Source organism: Anas platyrhynchos, chromosome 13 (assembly GCF_047663525.1).
Source record: "Anas platyrhynchos isolate ZD024472 breed Pekin duck chromosome 13, IASCAAS_PekinDuck_T2T, whole genome shotgun sequence".
NCBI classification, from domain to species: domain Eukaryota; kingdom Metazoa; phylum Chordata; class Aves; order Anseriformes; family Anatidae; genus Anas; species Anas platyrhynchos.
The window spans coordinates 6,940,327-6,961,889 of record NC_092599.1 but is presented as its reverse complement, the minus strand read 5'-3'; the positions used below and the strand labels follow the sequence as shown (position 1 = coordinate 6,961,889).

At 42.3% G+C, this 21,563-nt stretch overlaps 1 protein-coding gene and 1 long non-coding RNA gene across 8 annotated transcripts in view; both read right to left on the bottom strand.

Moving 5' to 3' along the window:
* LOC101793459 (uncharacterized) overlaps positions 1 to 7,938 on the bottom strand; it is a 78,886-nt gene extending 70,948 nt beyond the window's left edge. For 3 of the 6 annotated variants that reach the window (XR_011812463.1, XR_011812471.1, XR_011812465.1), the window contains exon 1: positions 7,752 to 7,938. This is a non-coding gene — a long non-coding RNA (uncharacterized lncRNA). The remainder of the gene's footprint in view (positions 1 to 7,751) is intronic. The other 3 variants (XR_011812467.1, XR_011812470.1, XR_011812464.1) reach the window with 3 other exon arrangements.
* The window catches only part of LOC119718263 (uncharacterized), a 42,870-nt gene extending 22,260 nt beyond the window's left edge, over positions 1 to 20,610 (bottom strand). The window contains exons 1-2 of one of the 2 annotated variants that reach the window (XR_005269117.2): positions 19,972 to 20,610; positions 18,591 to 18,714 (exon numbers count right to left, since the gene is read on the bottom strand). The gene's annotated coding sequence lies outside the window, so the exon portion shown is untranslated. Of the gene's footprint in view, positions 1 to 18,590; positions 18,715 to 19,971 lie in introns of those variants that run through there. The other variant, XR_011812462.1, reaches the window with a different exon arrangement.
* Positions 20,611 to 21,563: the final 953 nt, after the last annotated feature.

Genomic DNA, 21,563 nt, shown 5'->3' with positions numbered 1-21,563 from the left:
TGGGATAAAGTTTTAATGAAATATTCTTAATGGGAGAAACTTGCTAGGCCTAGTCAGATGAGAAAATGCCACAGCTCCTTATCTTGGAGAGCAATTCATCACTGAGGCCAAACCCCCTACCTAAGAAACATCAGGCTAAGGAGATGCTAGCAGAGAGAGACAGGCAGTGACTGCCTGCTGCTATTGTGAGCATACATCTTTGGCATCAAGGAGAATAAAACACTTTTTTTCCCTTATTAAAAGAAGTATTTATTCATACTGAGGGGTTGGTTCCCCTAGGAAAAGGCACTAGCACCAATGGAGTAGGCAGGAGAGAGGGACAGTAACAAACACCTACACATCCCCCTCTGATCCTACCCACATGCCAAGGGAGGGGATTCAGCGGAAAGAAAAGGAGAGGTCTTATCAGAAAAGCAAGATGAAGGAAACCACTGAACAACAACATGCAACCACTCTTCACAACCCCAAGCAGCCTCCAGAAGCCCCAACCCACTTGATCTGGCAGCCAGAAGCACAGCGATCCCCAGGACACTAGGGGAAATTAGAAAACATCTGGCTTTATCTAAACACTCATGATATATAATGCATGCAGGGGTTACGGGCCAGCTCTTCGGCAGAGCCTGCCTAACCTAAGCAAGACCTGCAGCTTCCACAAGCAGAGGCCAGACCAAGTCTGCCCTCAGAGCACACAGGCCATGATCCAGGTCCAAATTTCACAGGCATTTGGTGAGGAGGGAAGGGCAAGGAGGAAGACCTCACCACCCACCCAGCCCCTTCAGGAGGGAGCTCAAAGGCTTGCAGCTCTTCCCAGAGGGTCTGTCAGTGTTTATGAGGTGCCCCTGCCAAATCTGTGGAAACAAACCCAGCTCCCCTCTAGGTCTGCCAACAAGTGCTTACGGCATGGCAGAGATGGCCTTGAATCCAACAGACAGCTTGAGCCTCCCACTGTACTTTATATACATTTTTTTAAATGAGTACTTGGGAGATCATTGTTGCTGGCTGAATACCGTTATAAATCGTGTATTACTGTTTTTCACAGAGAACCACTATAAATCAAATCCCTGTTTCAGAGGCAGAGAGCAGCACAGCACTCCAAACCACACAAAAAGACCACGGATCCCAATATACCTATGAACTTCAGCACTAAATTTATGTTCATCGGGAACATTTTTCACCAGGGACAGCGAGACATCCACATGCCCTTTCTGTGGGTGTCCTGGGATGTGGGGTGTGCGAGCACAGCAGGCAGCTGGCTCTTTGGGGGAAATACTGGAGGGCATTTCTCATTAAGGAGATGTTCCTGTAAATAAAGGAGACTACTGTATATCATCTCCCACCCGAGGCAGACGCACTAACATGGGGCTGAGAGGCAGGGCTGCTCAGGCTCAGAATGTGAGCTAAATCCTGGAAAGGGATCTGGAAAATGCCACAGCTGACAGCAGAGGGGAGGTGGAGGAAGCTGATGTTAAATCACAGAAACAGCAGACTGCATGTGGACGGCATCACACTGTGGCAGAAGAAAGTGAGAGGAACTGGTATTCAATCTTCATCATTAAGCACTCACTTACTTCTCAAGCACATGCCTGGCCTGAGAAAAGTCTAGCTCAAATTCTGCCATCAGCTGCCCAGGTAGAAGTTTCCTCAGAGTCCTACTTACTGCACATTTATTCAAGGTAACAAGCCTTTCCCTCCACTTCAGGGCACCATTCCCCTTCCACAGACATATCTGGCTGGAAGGTGACCTCAGCGGGCTCAGCTGGAGTTAGCTGGTTTTAGAAGAAGAACATTATCTTATTAAAATCACCAGAAGTTTATCCCTGTGGCTTTCAATAATCAGCCCAGAAGACACTTTAGGCCCTACTGCTACCCTTCTTAATCCTGTTGAGCAGCATTCTTCCTTTGCAATTGAAATCCTTCTTCCACACAGGAGCAGCAGAGCCAGAGATGAATCCTTCCTAACTTCAGCCACCTAAATGCAAGGCACTTAATGTAAAATCACAATCTATGCTCCCACTCCTGTCAGGCACTGCAGAGAGAAGTCTTACATATATAGGTTTTAGAAGACAGCAAATCCTACCACACGAACTCCACTTTCTGCCACTGCACACAGAAGATGCTGGAAGCTTATGGTAACATTACTGTAACACATAATAAAACACTATTTCCACATCTACTGAAGTTTAGCACACACATTTGCTTTGTGAATCCGAAGCCCTAAAAACAAAAATATAAATCACTTCAGCCACACAACCCCTCTCCAAAGGCCAACTGACTTCAGTTTATTCCAGAAGAACAGTTTGTACAAATCCAATTAGATAATTTACAAGTTTTAGAGCAAAGCCCTGATTAAAATAAAACATAGGCATGCAAGACTGCTGCAGAGAAATAACCAGTGTGGGATGAGTACAATCACACGATGTTTCCTACCAGTACAGTTCACAACTGGATAGAGGGTTCAGCCCCTTACCCACTTCATGCTTAAGTCTTTGAGACAGCCAAGGGCAGATTTCACCTTAGAAAAGCAGATCTCTTCTGTCTTAATAATGGGTTACACAGAGATAAACACATGTTGTATATATCCCTCATTCACTTAGTAGGACATCATGGCAAGGAATCCCAGTATGTCTCAGCTCTGAAGGTTTTGAAGTTATGCACTCCCAGGTAGCTCACAAATACACTGCCATTATTATTATTATTATTGAATGGTGGAAAAGGTGACTTCTTAGTTGCTTTTCCTGCACTGCCACAGTACTCCGTCTGTTCCACATCCTAGCACTAACAAAGCAATTTAGAAGCCCTTCTCTTCAGCACGTAGGACAAGTCTTCTATCTGGTTTCGGTGATTGTTGCCTTGCCTTCCAGGGATGTCACATCATCTCTTCCCCACAGGGAACAGAGAGCATATTATGCACCTAATCCACATTTGCCAAAAGAAGCATACCTTCCACTTATTGCAAAAATTTAATATGTAGTAGCTAATTTAATATACAGTATACTACCTGCTTAGAAATAATTCCCCAGACCCACCTCTGCCAATGCTAGGAGCACTTTAAAGTCCAGGGAGAAGTGCAAATTCTAGCAGGGCTGAACTCCAGAGAAAAGCAAGTCCTACTCCTGACAGAGCTGGAACAAGAGGCAAGGGTCACTAAGACTCAGTCAGGGATTTCATATGAAATAATAGGCATAAAACAACAGAGCTCTGGTTGATAAAACCTTGCTACAAGGTCATACGGCAGAAAAAGCGTGATGGATTCTGATCACAGTAGAGGAGATAGGTGTTTCTGTGGAATCTTGTGAAATGTGGTCACGTACAAAGAACATGAGACTGGCTGAATTGCTAGAATGAGCATCCACAACAAAGTGACTGAGATTTTACTTCAAAAATGAGCTTTTAAAATAAATATAGCAAAAGGTTTTCATATTTGAGCAACAACCAGATGAATGGAAAACAGAATATTTTTGATGAAAGCTTTGGATGCAACACTTCAACTTTCTGTTTAGGAATAATAACAACAGCAATATTTAACTTCTGTACAAGTATTACATATACCTTAATGCTGAAGATGAAAGGGGAAAAGAAGCTAATTTTCAAAGACCACCACAAAGGATGACTGAAGTCTCCATTGCAAAAAGTCATAAAACTCCATGTGCACTTGGCCACGAGTGTCAGCCATGCTTTCTTATTTGTCAAATATAGTCTGGATTTAACTGTGATTCTCAAGTTTCTGCCAAGGTTTATAGAGAATCTGAACCTCAAATGTAATGAAAGAAGGTTGAAAGAAGAGATCTGGCAACAACCTTTCAGGTTTTATTCAAGTAGTTCTTTAATTATGGAGGAAAGTGGACCTGGACATCTGTCAGCACTTTAATATAGTGTCTTCAAGTGTGACCATACTGTTTAACTCCTTCGAATCAAATGGAAATGTTTATTTTGTAGTGCCACTTGAAAGAATTAACAGACTTCTTTTTGCCAGGCAGTGATATCAAGGAACAGATTAATCAGAAATAAAATCTAATCAGAAATAAAATCTAATTCAAAACTATTTAAGATCAAACCCCTCTTGAAATGTTGGTTTCTGAACAGAGAAATTGAGATCTTCATCAGCTCTTCTGTCTTCCTAAGTGCTTTTCTTTCTTCTGTCCCTACAGACCTATTTGTCATGTCCCACTCTTTAGAAACTTACTTACCCTTTTTAAGCACCTTGAAATGAGTGTCTTACAGATATTTAGAAGAACAAGGGTAGGACATTTTTATTCAAGCTGGAGTTACTGACTTAACCCATGCTTAACTGCCTCACACAAGACTAGCTCTTTTAAGTTATACAGACAGGTCTAATAACTTCATGGAGGTTAGGAGAAGGCCTTTCAGAACCATTATTCACTGAATACAGGAGAAAGTTTGTTGTTTGGAGAAGAACCTGTGTGAGCAGCAAAACTATCCCTTCTGGCTGGGTAATCTTCCTTTTGGCAACAAGGTTATCCTGATCCACCTCACCAGTGTCTGCTTTTGGTGATTTGACCTAGACCTGACTGGTTCTCTAAGCAAACTCTTCTAGCTTTTTTCCCCTGAACTCTATGACTTTCTGAAGGTACATGCACTTCCATGCACCATTGCTGTCCATCCTCTTAAGTGTCCTCCTATTCTTCAGCTCTCTTGGTATTACAGCTGGCACATATTCGGTCCTCTTCATGTCCTTCCCATCTCCCATTGCACTGGACAGATGTCCGGTGTCTGGGGAGGGCTGTGCCTTCATTATTTCCTTTTCAATTGTTTCTTTTCTATAAAATGAATGCCTTGGTCTCCTCTGATTCATTCCCCTCTCTCCTCAGGGATTTTATGTCGTAATCTGATTTTTGCAGGCAAAAGAAAATTTGAAGACAAATCCCCAGTGGAACTAATTTTCATCGCCTTTGGCTCTCCTATAATTGATTGCAGCTCTCATTCCATCACTTTAATGAGGGGGCCGAGAGCTCTTTGTCAGTGGATGGGTTAGGAGATCCTCAGGTTTCCTGATTATACACTCTATTAGGAATACAGTGCAAATGAGCAATGGGGTCCCCTCCTTCTTATCTAGTAATGCCCAGGATATTCAGATGAGTTTTTCCTCCTTCAGCACTTGCTCCCATAGGTTTTGAGTAAGCCATCCTGCAAGGATAGAGTGCACATCAAGAGCACTAAGCATCCCCCAGCCACGCAATCACACATTCTCCTTCTACTGCTGGAAAAACTGTCATGATCCTCAGGGCCTGGCCCAAGCCATAGTCTGGATGCAGAAGGTAGGACACACCACAGAGACCTTCCCTTGCTCCACAGACCTGAGCTCCTTCATGCCCTGCTGCTGTCCAGCTGCCTGGTCCCCGCTTTCCTCCTACCACACAGGAGCTCTGATAATGGGAGATGAGGAGGACAAAATCTTGTTTTCACCACCTGGCAGGCTCAAATGATACTGTTTCCATGGTTATTTCGCACCATAGTTTCTGTATGAAATATGTTGTTTTCTCTCATTGACACCTCAGGGGGACACTCCAGCCAGTAATGCTGCCTCCAACTTTCAATTATCAAAAGCAGTTAGAGAAAGGCTCTCCTTTCTTTTTTTTTTTTTTTTCCTTTCACAACACAGATCATCGTTTTATTAATCAACAAATCTGAGGGATGCTGTAGCTCCTTGCTCATCCAACAGATTCAGCACGCTATTATAAACCAATAAGTAAAGTTGGAGACATTCAAAACATTGCTCTTTTGGCACGATCAAGCTCTGAGCTAGGTCTTCAGATAGAAAACTGTTGTCATGATGCTCATTGCAATCAGACTCACCGTTTCATTGCTGCTGCTTCAAAAAAACAGAGCACACCAGAGAGAACTGTAGTAGATTCTTTTAAAATATAGTCTCAGAGCAATTGAGTAAGAAGTTTCCAAGGTTTTTGCTGTCATTTCTAACTGTGACTGTATCTCTCATCACATGCTTTGCTTTAAGCAGACTGCATTTGTAACCTGGTGAAGGTAGTGCTTTACTGGAATGATTCAGCCTGACCTTCGAGTGCCGTTCTGGGGGACTGGAAAAGTTGTGTGGCTGATGACACTTCAGCACAACTCACGGTCTGGAGTCCTGTCTGGTGCACGCATTTCATACACACAACATACAAACAGCAATACCTAACACCTGTCTTTTGTGGAACCTTTGCTCCTTAATTAACTGTACAGACTATCACTAAGTGGTCCTTACAGCACTGCTCTCAGAGAATAAAGTGACACAGAGACAATAATTCAAGAGAAAAGTCAAATGGATTGTTCCAAGCAAAAAGAAAAGAAGTACCCAATCCTGGATTAAAAACCCCGAGGGACCTGTCCTCTAATTAATGATATGCATCCATATATGACTTACTAGGAACATTTTAGAAATTATAGAACATCTTGTTACTTTGAGATGCAATACATTACTCATTGCATGTTTCAGTCTATGACAAATGCTTTTAGTTTCCACTGTACAAAGTCTATAAATACGTAAAACATGTTATTGTAACCAGAAAAAAAAGAGAGAGAGAGAGAAAATGATACTGTTTCCTGCATGCCTGGTATTTTTTCTGGGAATAAGAATAAAAAAAAAAAGGAAGAGCTGAAAGACCGTATGAGCAGTATTATCCCCAGCCTGATCCCCACTGTAGCCATCAAACATGCAAGCTAACATTGGCACTACATTGTGCTGCTCAGTACTTTAATTTTAATGCACCAATATGTTGCACTTGAAACATTTTCTCAAGCAGTTCAAGAGATTAACATCTCTATTAAAAATAATCACAGGCAGCATTTTACACTGATTGGTGAAATAGCAAGATCATTTTGTGTTCACTCATATCTGAAAGTCTCTGAAAGCGAATCTTGCATCTTAAAATGCACTTATCTTTATAAATTGCCAGTAAAATGTTTATGCATGTAAGAGAAGAAAAAAAGGCTCCAGTGTTAGCTCTGCTCTAAATAATTAACAGTAGCAGGCAGAACTGAGAAGGCTGGCAGTGCAGATGTTTCTCCGTGTTGTTAGTGCAGCCAATGGACTGCAGATTTCCCAACTCTTCTGGTACTTCAGCTGCTTTCAACAACTTCACATGCCAGTAATGGGGGACAGTAAGTTTGGTCCACTGTGCCGCTTTGAAAACCTCCACCCTTGACTTGAGAACAAATAAAACCTCCGACTTTTAACTTAGTATCTCTCCCTATGCGAATATAACAGCTTCTCCCAGTGACAGAAATTCTGCTGTGAGTTGTGGCAAGCCTTGCTTGGCTGAAACCTACTGCAAACACACACTGTTTGAAGTTGTTACACACAGAGAAGTTGAAGCCTACTGCTGAAGCCAATACAACTGAATAGCAGCATAATAAAGAAAAAACATAGAACTTGATTAGACGCACTTGTTTTCTTTTTGCATGTACACACCCTGCTTAAATCTATATCAGCATAACCCAGTGACTGCAACAGTTGTACATATTTACATTACGCCCTGATTTTCCTTCTGAGCAGAGATCATCTCTATGGAATAATCCAGCCCTGCAATTTAATTATTTTAAAAACACACACAAGGCACAGCTAGGAGGGCTTCAACTCCCTGTGCAGTAGCGAGGCTCCTATTACTTTGTCAAACAGAGTAAAGCATGCACACTTGCTACTGTAATTTTACCATTAAATTAATCGCATCATGTCTAGTGACCCCACCCAAAAGCCATGGCTAGAAGCTACAAAAAGACTCTGCAGTACTCACAGGCTGGGAAGTACCCCAGATTCGTGGTTATTCTGCTGCAGCAATGTCTGAGCTGTTGACTGCTGTGCACCACACTCTGCTGGGATGAATCCTGCCTAGGAAAGGCAAGCCCTTGTCACCAGTCCTGCTGGCTTTACATCACTACTCAGAAAAACAGGTTCTCTGGCAGCTAGCGATCCTTATCTGCATGGATTGTTAAGGGTAAAGAGCCATTTCCTCTTTGCAACATAACTAGATATGTCTAAAAGCGTAAACCAACTTCAAGGGACCCAGTAGGAGCTTGTAGGAGGACCCAGAGTCTCTCAGAGCTCGCTAGTGACAGGAGAATTTCCTCTTCCAGAGTCTAGCTGTTCCGCATCTACTTCTATTGCAAAACTCTGCAAAGGAGAAGGCTAGGTCAGAGCTCAGCTTCAGACCCCGCAGAGGGGCAAAGATGAATTGCACAGCTTCTTGTAGATTTAGGACACAAGAACTCTTCTACTTCCTCAGTATCAGTAACAAAAAGAGGCACAGACTTTTGTTGTCAATTAAAAAGTGAGGTATTTTAAAGCTCATGCTTAAATAAAAAAAGAATCAGAACAAATATACCAACGCGCTATTGTATATAAACACTGAATTCCTAGATCACATCCTGTTAAGCACAGCCCCTGGCAGAGTTTACATAAATCATGTTTACCAAATTAACATGGCACAAGTCAAAGCAGCCATTACAATTTCAGTCATTTTTCACTCCTAAAGACAGTGAGGTGACTATATAACTGTTGCATCTGATCTTTGAGACAGCAAGAACCCTACCCTGGTTGGAAGACTATGATTTTGTTTGCTCTGGCTGAAAGATTGTTGTTCTTGGTATCTGCCTTACCTTAAAGAAGAGCGGCTCCTAACATATCTAAAACCAAAGTCAGAAAGAAAGAGGGGAGAAGATGTGTGGGAACGTAACACTGATGCGCATTTTTCTCACAGCTTAGCTAGGGCCCTACCAAAAAGCCACGGAAACTACCAGAACAAGTGTTTTGGGAGACTTTTGTCCAGAAGTTCCCCAGGGTCTCTCCCCCAGCAGATATAGGTCAATAGGAAATAGTCAGCATTCATTCAGGGTTATGCATTGAACTGATTGCTTCAGTTCAATTGGAACTCTTGCTTCCACACAACCTTAGCTGATACCTTGAGGACAGAGGGCTCTGGAAAGGAGACCTGGACAAACAGGGTACCTCCTCACATCATCTGCCCTTTTCAGGTCTTCCAGCCAATTTAATTATGCCCCTCATGGCAAGTCTCAGAGAGAAGCCGCAAGCCAAGCAGACAGCAATTTTATAGTCAAGATAATTTCTTCAAAAATGTCCACAAAAATAAAACCAGAAGCAGTAACAAAAGACAGAAGCTTGGGTCAACATGCCTTTTTTTACAAATAATCCATGTCCTGTAATGTTGTTTAGATTCCCAGAGGTGACTGTAACCAGACACAACCACAAACCATCCTCCCTGAAGTCATGACATATCTCCTGATGTTCCAGAGATATCGGGTGGGACCAAAGATAGGAAAATAGAAACAAAACCAAAGACCACCCCCTAGATAATTTGTTTTTCCACAAGTATGTTAAGTATACAAAATAGAAAGCTCTTCAAGAAAATGAATCTCTGTCTCTATGCTGAATGCAAAAAATACAAGATGATTTTTTTGCTGAAGAGAGAGACGTACACTCTCCTGTAACCTACTTTGATTTAAGCTAAGCTCATAAAGCCAGCATGGCTGTTTATTTCTAAGAATCATGTTTCAGTCTCAGAGTATTTTCTTTCATGGCCTAAAACACCTTTTTGCATCTTGAGAAGTAAATACAGAATTACTGTGCTGTTGAGAAATACATTCAGAAAATATTTCTCACAACATTTCGGTAACAAAGCAGGAGCTGAAATGTCAGCCATTTACAATAGCTCAGAAAATAACCTTTCACTTCTGGTCATTATAGTCCACAACAGAGAAATGGCACTGGGCAAGTGTTGTTAAAGACTAAAACAGTGAGCAAAGCCCAGCCTTGACCAAACCTGCCTATTCCTCTCTGAGGCAAATAATTGAAGATAGAGCTTCGAGGCAAAAGAGCATCCACTTGAACTGAAAGAGTCAGAACTGACAACTCTGCATTTCTCAATCCTCAGCTCTTTTTCATGAAGACCATGCCTTGACAGAAGGCAGTCATTTCTGGCGTAAGCTATGAATGAACTAGTTCTTTATCAGCAATTTTACAACTCCCTGTACTTAGGAACAAAGTGTCCTGAAAAAGAATTGCTGCGCTAGTTCTCTCTCCTTGAAACTTCCACAGAGAGCAAAAATAGATGTTTTCAACATGGGGTAGGAAATAAGGGTAGCCATAGATACCACATAATTTCTCAGCTTGGGAACTATTATTTGCTGGGCCATACTAAATTAACCAGGTGTAAAACAAAATATCTAAAATATTAAATGGGAATCTTAGCTCAGTCTTAGAACCAGGGCATAGGCGGTAAGAGAGCACAGGAAATGGACACTACTCAATCACATAAGTATGTTTCAGTCCACATCACTCAGGTTTTACCACAAATAAAAAGACAAACATCCAAATATTTAGGTGATTATCTGTGAATATTTACAAAGAAAAAGGACTTTCATATCTAAAACACTGTAGAAGAGGAGGAGAGGGACCTGGAAGGATGTCATGCTGCAGCAGTCCCGCATTAAAGCGTTCTGCCTACTGTTAGACCTGGCTGTGAAAACCAGCTTGCCTCTAATACCTGAGCTGATCACTTCTGTCAAAGCTACTCTGCAGCTAGAGGGACTGGTGAACAGACAGCTGAAGGGCAATGCAGCAGTCCTAAAGTCAAGCAGGACACAGGACTTTGGCCCCAGCATGATCCTCTGCACAGGAAGAAAGCTGTTCCAGATCACTTTCATAGTGAGGATGATCTCAAAGCAGCAAAGCAACCATTTTTGTCTAAACTCAGGAATCCCTTAAATCCATGTTTTCTGCATTAAAAATAAAAACACCTCCAGCAGGTTCAGCAACAGCACAGAGAGAGAACTCAAGAAGCCAGGCCAGAAGTGGAAGGAGGGGAGCAGAAATTACATTTGCAGACCAGGAAGCAGATGCTTCTGGCAGAGGTTCTGCTCAGCCACCAGAGCGCCTCGAGGAGGATTACGCAAGAAATAAACTCTCCGCTTAAAAAATGTAAACTGATAAAACAGCCTTGCTTTGATGCTTGCTCTGCAAGAAGCATTTCAGTGGAATCAATAACGCAGCGTTGTTCTCTCACTGCAGTGACACTGCAGCGTCTGCAGAAATATTTTCACATTTCAGCTGTACTGTTTATTCCAGAAAGTGAAAAGTTTGTGGTGATTACAGTCAAGAGATGCAATCTATGATGGAACATTGCTGCAACCACTCAGACTTTGTCATGGTATGGATGATAGAGGATTTAGCCTTCTCTAATGAACAGCATACCAGATTTATGTGCATATTGTATTTCTCGGTAAGAATGCCTGACTTATTACAGAAACCACAGACAGATCCAGGTGGAGAAGCATTCAGGATACGACAACCACCTATTGCAGTTTAGATCAGAAAGGAAAGCAGCGGCTGAGCTTAGTGCATGGAGAAAGAGTCAGCTTTAGTTTATGGCCTTTTCAGAGTATCTTAAAAAATATATATTTATTTTAAAGAAGTCCTAGTGCATCACTGGCAGCTTTGCCATGCCAAAGCTGTTATTGTTGGTAAAAGGAAATCAATGGGGAGTGTAGAGCTGTAGATGAGTAACAAAAGAGGGAGGATAGGCAAACACAGGACACAATGAATTTTTGAGTGCTCTGGATTTTGAGCAGGCCTAGTTTCTGTTGAAGTTTGTCTCACTTTGGGCACTTTTCCTTCTCCCAGCCCAATTCCTTTACTATGTCAAAGGTACAGTATGTTAATATTTATCCCAGAGACAGGACAAACAAGAGTCTTGAGTCTTCACTGTCTTTATAATAACATTTTTAATTAAAACAAACAAATAAACAAGCAAACTAACAGAAGTTTTATTTAAACTAAGGGGGTTTCAAAACATGCATTTATCACAGTCAGTACCTGGGTTTATTTTCCAAAAGGGCTGTTGCTAATTGCCAAAATGTATATCTGGACAGAAAACATCTCACTTGCTTTTCCTGGTAGCCTTCTGTGATTTTCCTTTCCTCCCTCATTTCCCTGTCCATATGTACTTCTGTAGAAGGCTGCAAAACCCCTCTCATCTGGCACTTTTCACCAAGGTGACCATATCCTACAAAGGATGAACCAGGATGGCTGCACCAGCAGCTCAGCTACAGCATCTCTGCATGCTTGCACAGCCAGGCACTATATCCATACCCTTGGTGATCTCAGGCCTCAGGACTGCTAGTTCAGCTGGATCCCTGTTAAACACTGTCATATTTTCCATAGCAAAAGAAAAAAAGAAAAAAAAGCAAGCACTTCAAGAGATAAATACCTGAATTGGATAGCTCAAATTAAATCAGGCCACTGTTGAGAGAGGAAGCTAACAACTAGCTAACATCTTTGGGTGCTCTAAGCCTACCACATTAGCCATTTCATTCCCCATATTTGAAATATTTTCTTCCAATGGTTTCTGTGCTGAAGTAGCCAATGTGATTTATCAAAAAGCAGCAGCAGAAGTCAGCTGAGGAGAAACCTTCTTCCAGCACTAAGGGTAGTAGCAGCACCAGCAGAGCTCTCAGTGCAAACTCTTTTTCTGTACATCAAAACAAAGCTGTGACAGGGTGCACAATGTTCCCACTCTGACGTTAGCAGAGATTCTCCACACTACTTATGTTAAAAAATAATTTGAAAGGAAGATTGAAGCATGCCACTACGACACTGTGTAGTGTTCCATCTGGGAAGCAATGAATGAAAGAAGTTTCAGCTACATCACATTTCAATTGTTTCCATTTAAAGTTGTCTATAACTTCCAGTTAGAGAAAAAAAAAAAAAATCAGAAGTGTTGATTTCTGTGCTAACATTCATCAGATCCAAACTTCAGCTTTCTCTCTCTTTTTTTTTTTTTTTAATATGTCATTACCATCAGCACTCCAGCAACTGAGTGAGCAACACAATACTGCAGGAATAAGGAAAAAAAAAAAAAAGAGAGACGCTGATGACAGGACAGGCAAGAAGTTTTCCAGCTTTTCCTCTTGGTTTTAGAGCCTTTTTGGGGCTTTCCTTTTAGCAATAGAATCCTGTTTCTAGCTTCATTGATTACCTTCATTTCCAAACATATTACTTTTAATTTTGATCTGAGCTTCTAACTGGAAAAATAGAATGCTACACTCCAATTTCTATTTTTGTTTCTTGTTGGATCACACCCTTTCCACAAGTTTTCTTTCCACTTCTTCCCTGAGCTCTGTTTTCTTCCTCCTTTCCACATCTTATTTTCTCGTTGTTCTATCTGCATTTTCATTATTTGATGTTCCCCCTCTCCCTCCATAGATCCGATCTTTACGTTTCACAAGCCAACAGTTAATAGCTCCACTTTCACTTACCAATCCCTTACTGCTGACACACACTCCGAGAACATGTGCTTTCTGCCTTTCTTTGTGTTGGTAGGAAAGAACTGCTGTGAATGCTGGCTCCATTTATTTACACCGCAACGTGACCTCTCTGATCCCAGACAAGTTACTCAGGATTGCTTTTTGTGGCAAGAGGTAACACCACCTTCTCCCTGTTCTATTTTGACTTCTTTGCCTTGCATCTCCCTCTGCTCCAGCTTCTGGGAAGGAGTCACAGCATCGTGAGAAACGAGGCACAGCTCAGCAGTCTGAGGCTGCACAGTGAGTGCAGAGTCATGGGCTCCCTCCAGAGAGATTTGCCAATTTTTATTACACAGGAATAGGGTAAGTCAACACATATGACCTCAGCAAGCCATCAGAAAGTACGTGGTCAAACTCAAACGAGGTCATTGAATTCTGAGAGGGACTTATTTCCCTCTCTCAGTGAAGGAAAGGTCAGCTCCCTTGGGGTGGGATGTAACTCAAGTACTGCCCAGATGTCCATGGGAATTGCATCAGTTGGGCTAGCATACAGCACTTGTAACAGATGATGACAAAAGCACTTGGGAACGGGCTCTGAACATCAATTCTGCATTGCCCTTTTGGGTTTAAATCACGCAGTTGCCGCTTCATACTTTATGTGTATTTTTTCCAGTGGTTTGTCAGTGCATTTCTTGCTGCTGTTAAACGATATTACTTTGGAGGTCAGCTAGAGAGTCTGTTTTCTGACATTGCTCGTATTTCAGTGTGCGTCTCTGCTTCAGTTAGAGATAAAAGCCCACTACGCTGCTGTACTCAGAAGAGTAAAAAGCCTATCCCAGCTATAAAGGATTTGCAGCTGGCAAAGAAGTAATATGGGGAGCTCAAGGTGCTTATCTCCCACGTATGCATAATGTACTCTCCCCTCTTTCCTACAGGACCTGCCAGCTCCCCTTCTCCTCCTCCAGGGATCAGCAACAGGTAAAGCCTCCCAAAAACCAAGTCACTGCGGTAAATAAATGGGCTCCCCTATCAACTGCACTAGTTCCTTACAGCTTATTCACATTGCATCGCAGGCCAGCTCCAGACCTCAGGCTTCAGAAGAGAATAAGGGAATCTAAGCCACCACTGCACACCCTCAGATACTCCCACTGGAGTGCCACAAGCAGCAGCTCACAGTACAGTTCCTCCGAGGAAGCAGTTTCTGAGCTGTACTTGTGTTACACAAAGCCCAGGTACTTACAAACTAGGGCAGCTAACATTAGACCACGCTGTAAATTATAAATAGCTCCCTCTATAGCTCTGCCAAGATTATTACTCGCTTCCAAATGCACGATTTGAATGCAGCAACGTTGCAGGAGGGAGGAAGAGCCCGTGCACTTTGCAGTTCAACCAATCTCCACACAGCTGACACTGACTGGACAAATAAGTGTCATTCTGCATCACACAACTGCCTCCTGACATTTGCAGGAGTTTCCCCTGCTACATTGCTGCGAGTAGCAGAAATACATTACCCTCTGCTGAAGGAGTTCTTCAGCAACCTGCACCTATTTTGGTTGGCACAGACCTCGGCTCTGGGAACTTGGAATCTCGAGAGAATTTGCTTCTTACACATTACTGGCACAGCTCACACAGCTTTCTGAGTCCCTTAACAACCTCTCCTTCCCTCATAATTTGTTTTCACAAACATTTAGCCAGATCAAGACCCTACTTGGATCTCTGCAAATGTTTATCACAGTGCTACGTCACCGCTCTGTGGTGCTGCCCAAGAGCTTGCCTAACGTCTGACTTCTGAGCAGGCATGGCTGTTTATAAAAGCTTTAAATGATGCACGTAGTGATGAGATACATTGAATTCAGCACTCTGTGTCCAAAGCATTACTATTAAAAATAGCCCAGACTGCATCACCGCATTTGTTCTGATCTAGAGAATTCATGCGCTCTCTGGTGCCACCAGTAAATTATTGACTGTTTAATATAATAGGTGTCAGAATAATTTAGAGTTTAATCTACCTAGAGTTTGATGTAGTATTTAACTCTTTGATGCTTTGGGTCAGCCTCTCCTTTATAAAACACTACCCCTGTGCAGAGGTGAGGGGGACGGGTAAAGAGAAAAGAGTAGTGACTTCTGGTCATCTTCTGGGTCTCTGCTCATCCAGCAGACTTCTTCTCACGATGACTGCAAGCCCCACAGCAGCTTCAGTGCTGCTCTAGACAAGCTCCTCCATGCTTTCTGCCATCCCCAAGGACCCTCAGAGAGACCCAGTTGGGGTCTCTCTCACCATAAGGCTTTTTCCTTTGGTCTGCCACATTTCCAGGAATTTCACACTGGCAAACTTCCTTCCCCAAGCTGCAGTAGAGCAGTCAATTCTTTTTCTTTGTAAAAATGTCTAGTTAGATTTTCACAGCTCTCCTGAGTACTTTCCACTGGATAATTAAAAACACAAACAAAAATTAAAAAAGGAAAACCCTTCTCCATGGATCTTCCCATACTGAAAACATTCACTGCAGATGTTATTTCCTCTTTCCTTTTACTCCATTTTGAATTACCCTCTAGAAGTCTCCTTTGCTACCTTTTTCTCTGAAAAGCCTTGCATCCCCCTGACCTCCTTTAATCTTCCTGCATCTCTTGGGGGCTGGAGAGCACTGCAATGCTTTCAGGAAACACTGTGCTCTTGCCATTTCTAGAGCTTCACAATTCAACCAAACTCACCATCTCAACTCAGTAAGAATCCTGCTGCAAAGTTATGTTATTGCTACTAGGTTATACCAGGTTACGTGAAAGAGACTGGTCCCAAACCTCCATATCTAATTCATGAGCTATATCAACATACTTTAGGGCTTATGTAAGATTTAAAATAATCTAATCTCACTTACAGATGGCTAAGAAATGTCCTAGAAGAGGTTTCTGAAAAGTCCCACAGTTATTTTCTCTGTGTCTTACGTCATCATCTAAGAAATCCTGACTGTTGTTGCAGCAGACTTTAGATTTTATTATTTTTCGTTTTTAAACATTCTGTCCATTCTTCAGTAACTTCCATTTGCTATCTGTCTTCCCATTTCCATCTCTCCTTCCAAAGAGATGAAGGTGGGGGGAAAAATACACAAAGAGTGTGATTTTATGAGTACCACACCACAGTTCAGGGATACCCCTTTGGCTAGTTTGGGTCACCTGTCCTGGGTCTGTCCCCTCCCAGCTCTTACTGCACCCCCAGCCTGCCCGTTGGCAGGACAGAGCAAAAGGCTGAGATGTCCTTGGCTTAGGATAAGTACTGCTCTGCAACAATTAAAGCATCGGGGTGTTATCAGCACTCTTCTCATCCTAAGCCAAAACACAGCATTCCACCAGCTACTAGGAAGAAAATTAATTCTGTGCTAACTGAAACCAGGACATATTACCACTAGACAGCACCAAGATGTTGGTTCTGTTTGGAAAATGACCTCTTTCATCCCCAAAACAGTCATAGCCTTTTTCTACTTGCAAGATGTCCTTCACAGCAGGCCACTGCAGGTATCACATCAAAGACACACGGGGAACTTGAGCCATCAGCACACGGCAGGTAGAGTTGCTGGTGGAGGAAGCCCTAAGAGGTCAGGAAGCCAATATGAAGCCAAAGACAGTAGGGCTTTTGTTGCAATATTGCAGTATCTTCAAACTGCAGGAAAAGAGCAATAAACACGCTCTTTCCTCCTCTTCAGGAATCAGCGTGCCACATTTGTGTGGTATTTGTTTGTTTTTCCCAGACCATATGGAATTCCTTCCCTTATTTATGTATTTTAGATGAATCTGCTAGCAATAGCTATTCAATAGCTACAATCCTAAGACAGCAGCCACGTAATTTCATTTCCAGATTTGTAGGAAACCACCACAGATGTAGAGAGAGCACATTTCAGTATTTATGAAGTGCTGCCTTTCCATAAAGAGGGAGAGCCTGGTTATCATCATAACTGTTCATTAAATCCAAAACACAGTTACAGGTGAACAACAATTAATCCAGAACAGTAAAGTTTTAAAAATCTATCACTTGCAGAGCCAGGCTTACATCCCCATACAGTAATCTTAAATACACCAAAGTCACAGAGAACGCTGGAAATTTCAAGATTACACCTGAACAGGGCGGCTAGCACAACTCCTAGAGAGCTGCTGGGCATGCACAGGTCATTAGCAGCAGGAATCATGTTGGTGTAGTGAACTGCTGGTGTGCAAGTCATCGCAACACATGCCACAAGAAGCCTTTTTCTTGTATTCCTCAAAGAAACACACAACTGTTGCAGAGCAACTATAACAGGGGAGATGTTATCAGTGCTGTGATTCTTCAAGGAGAAATGGACTTTTATCCCCTCAGCAGTTTCATATGAAAATACAAATTTCAACTTATTCACAGTAGACCCTGGGCAAGGTTTGAGGGCTATTTTTGTTTGTTTTGTGGTTTTGTTTTATTTTGGGGCAGATACAATAGAAAGGCATGTGCCATGGACTAGCTATTGATGAACTCCATGGGTTGTTTATTTCCTACCCCCTTGTGCAAATCTTCTACCTTTTCCTGATGCCGTCACCACTGCACTGTGGGATACCAATACCTCTTGTATTGGTATCCCACATTCAAATGACATCAGACTTCTGTTTGATCTGACAGAGCCACTGACATATCCTCATTGTCTTTATTCCCTTTCTAAAAGGGATTTTTTTTATTTTTTTTTTTGTCTGACCCCCAGCAGCCCTCCTACAGGGCACAAACAAAAACTCAAAAAAACAAAACCAAAACAAAAAAAAACAACCACAGTTTTCCAACCTTTGGCTCCTGTCAGTGCTGATTTGGTGCAGGAGGTAAGGTGATCTGTGAAAGATATCCTCAAGCACAACTGTAGGCTCCCTGGGACTGTCAGAGTCACTCTTACAGTGCTCAAACCCACACAGCAGGAGATGCCTGCGAAGTGTCAGCCTTCCTTCTGGCTCAGGGCCACAAGTTCAGGGAGATGAATTTGGGGGAAAGCTGTGACTTATAAGAATATTCCCTAATTAACATTAAATTCTACACATCAGACTACAGCCACACATTTGCATTACAGGTCATGAGGCATCCCCTACATATCAGGGCAGGGGAAGAAAACCAACAGGGACTGAGACAGAGAGGACAGACAGCACCTAGACTTTCTATCCCAAAGTTAGTTCTAATGCTTAGAGGATTTCTTATAGTTTAGGACTCCTGGGGCAGTCTGGTGATTCAATATCCTATCTCCTGCATGCTAAACATTTTGTTTCCGAAGAGAATGAGGAGCACCTGTGCAAATAAACCCCCCAGTTTCTGCTCCTCCACCCACCTCCTCTGTAGCTGTGCCAATAGGGCCAGTTTTGTGTGTCCTCCAGGAAGCCCCATCATCTCTTCCTGTCTAAGCAGCCTGATTGCATGCATCCACCTTCCTGCATCCTGGTAGGCAAACGCTGTGGTATGGGTGTAGGAGAGAAAGAGACAGATCCAGAGGGGCTTGTTAGCAGAACCACAATGCCACATTTAGCGCTCACAGGCAGCTCTCCTACACCCAGCCTGGGATGGTGTTACAGGGACCCTGATCCATCTCTATAAGATAGAGGAAAGTTAAATTCTCAGAGCCATATCTCCTAGAGGAAAGGAGGACGATGTGGATGCAACCCCATGCTTTGAGATATGACATACCAGAAGCCAGCCCCAACTGGAAAATACACGCTCAAGTCCTGCTGATGGCACTCTGCAGTTGCTGTCATTGTGCATGCAAACACAGTGACACGAACCATATTTACAGACATTTTAATTTTGTAAATACATTATTTTGCAGCCAACTTTTTTCAGTACAGTAATTAGACAGAGATTTTCAGAAATGCCCAGCTCCCATGAGTATTATACTAGAGGCTACTTTGTGCCTGCAAAAATCTCTACTCTCTCCTTAGTGCCTGTAAAGCTCCATTTTGCATTGGATTCCTAAATACGAGCAATTATCCTTGCCTTGGCAGTAATACAACTCTCACGAAGAGCTAGGGCTGCTTTGTCTCCTCACTCCAGTTTCCTCCCATGGAGCTATTTCTTTAATACTAGTCTCTGTACAATGCTTCCAGAACTTGTGCTACTATAAAAATCTTACTTCAAACCACCTGACTCTTATTTCCCTCTCCCTAAATCTAAAAAAAATTGCTTTATGATATCTGGGGTTTATAATAGATGGGACACATGCCAGGGGGAACAATAGGAGGAAATGAAAGATGAAATTATTAGCCAGGAGTTAAACAGGAGATGAAATTACTCTGAAATGTTTTGGATATGAGAAGGCCTTTATTTTTGGAAAAAGCAGGAAGATTCTCAAGACTGGTTCTGGGTGGGGAAGAGCTCCTGTTGAAGAGAGAGACAATTGCTATCCTCCCTTAATCCTTGCTGTTCCACCTCAGTGTATTTTAAGGATAATTTCTGTTCTTGCATGCCCAATACATTGTTTCTTCCCCCACACCCCTCTCTTGCCTACAATTTGACAGAGTCCATAATAAAAATGCTAGTTAGCAACAGGATGGACAAAGCCATACTCAACAACAGAGGAGAAAGCAAGGGTTTTGGAACACAACCCAAAACTAGCAGCCACAAACTTCCCTGGTTTGATCCCAATCTGGGCTCCACACAATTCAAGCTTGTCTAGTACTGGGGTACAAAGCAGGAATTACACAGCCTTCACTCACTGTTGTGCTGATAAGATGACATTGCTGGACACATCCTCTCACCCTCCACAGGTCAGCTTCCTCATGCTGAAGGAAGACATACACTTTTTTAATTGTTTCTCCTCCTTCTCCCATTTAAAACCTACTTAGCAAGTTGGAGAACATCTGTGGCCATCATGCACTCATGAGAAGCTTCTGTGGCTAATTTTTTATCAACACCCTGCCCAGCTGGTGGCATTGGAAGAGGAATTAATTCAGAAAGCTCGGCTTCAGTGAAGGAGCTCAGATCTGACTGCAAATAAGCACATTTTAATAATAAATTAAAGCACAAAACTCTAAATTCTGCCTTGTAAGGTTGCATGTACAGGGATGAGGGAGACTATCCCCCAAAACTTCATAGATGTTTAGCATGAACAACTGTCCCAAAAGCTTTCATGCTAGTGGAGCTCCACTTGGTAGAGCTGCATTTAGAAGGTGCTTGAACCTTGCTGTAGTAGCAAAACACTTTCTGATATGCCAGTATGAGGTTCCCACAGCCTTGCAGCAGAAAAAGCTGTGATCCTATTTTGTCTTTGGTTTCTCCAGGAATACATATTTCATTTTCCTTCTTTCCTTGTTCAGAACAAGTTCTAGGAACATACCAATATTGAACAGGCAGACACAGCCCATGTCCTGCACAAAGAGAAACAGTAAGACCCCCAAACCCAGCAGAGTTCCCCCAAATCAGCCAGCCAAGCCCACCGTGACTGCAAGTCTCCCCCTCCGGCTGCTGTATGCCACACCACTTGCCCTCTGGAGCAGCCCAAACAAAACCAGTCAGGGAGGAGAGAAAATAAAAGGCAGAATTAGGTGAGCTGGGCACTTTTCAGACAGGTTGGAGCTCATTAAAACAACGAACACAAGCTTAAGTGCAAAACTTGTATTTCTTTTAGTTGAAACTTCAGGTCAGGATAAAGTATTTTTAAATGAGCCAGCAGATCAGCTATTTTACTTCCTATGCTATTTTTCATGCTGTGTTATTGATTTTATTTGGGCATTGCAGATTTTTTTCTGTACACTGAGTTTTTAAACCTGTTTTTTTTTTTTTCTTCTGGCTCATTAACGATGCTACCCAAAGTTGAGCTACAGCACCAGTTCCACTCAAGTTTCCGTAGAACAAGTGGTGGTCAGGGTCACCTTCATTTGACACAGAAAGTAACATTCATTTCCCTTACAACCTGCTATAAAAATAATAAAATATAGCTATTACTATTAATCTTCTCAGCATGGTTGCTGAATGGTGAAGGCTATTTAAAAAGTTAAAGTTATTGTTCTTTTGCTGAAAGGTGGAATTCCAAGAAAATGTATATTACTCACTATTTAAAAGTTAAAAATTATCCCAGATAGAATTTTTTATCCACGCTGAGAGGCGGGAATTGAGCATAACAAGGCATGTTCCACTACTGAATAGTAGGTTTACAGCTACTGCATTAAAGGTGACTCTGCCACGCTGTTACAGTCAGCACCAGCCCTGCCCCTTCTATGAGCTTATGAATCACAATCACTTTTTGGTAACCACCTTATCATTCTTCTGGGGAGACATCATATTACCCCAGCAATGTCTGCTTTATGTA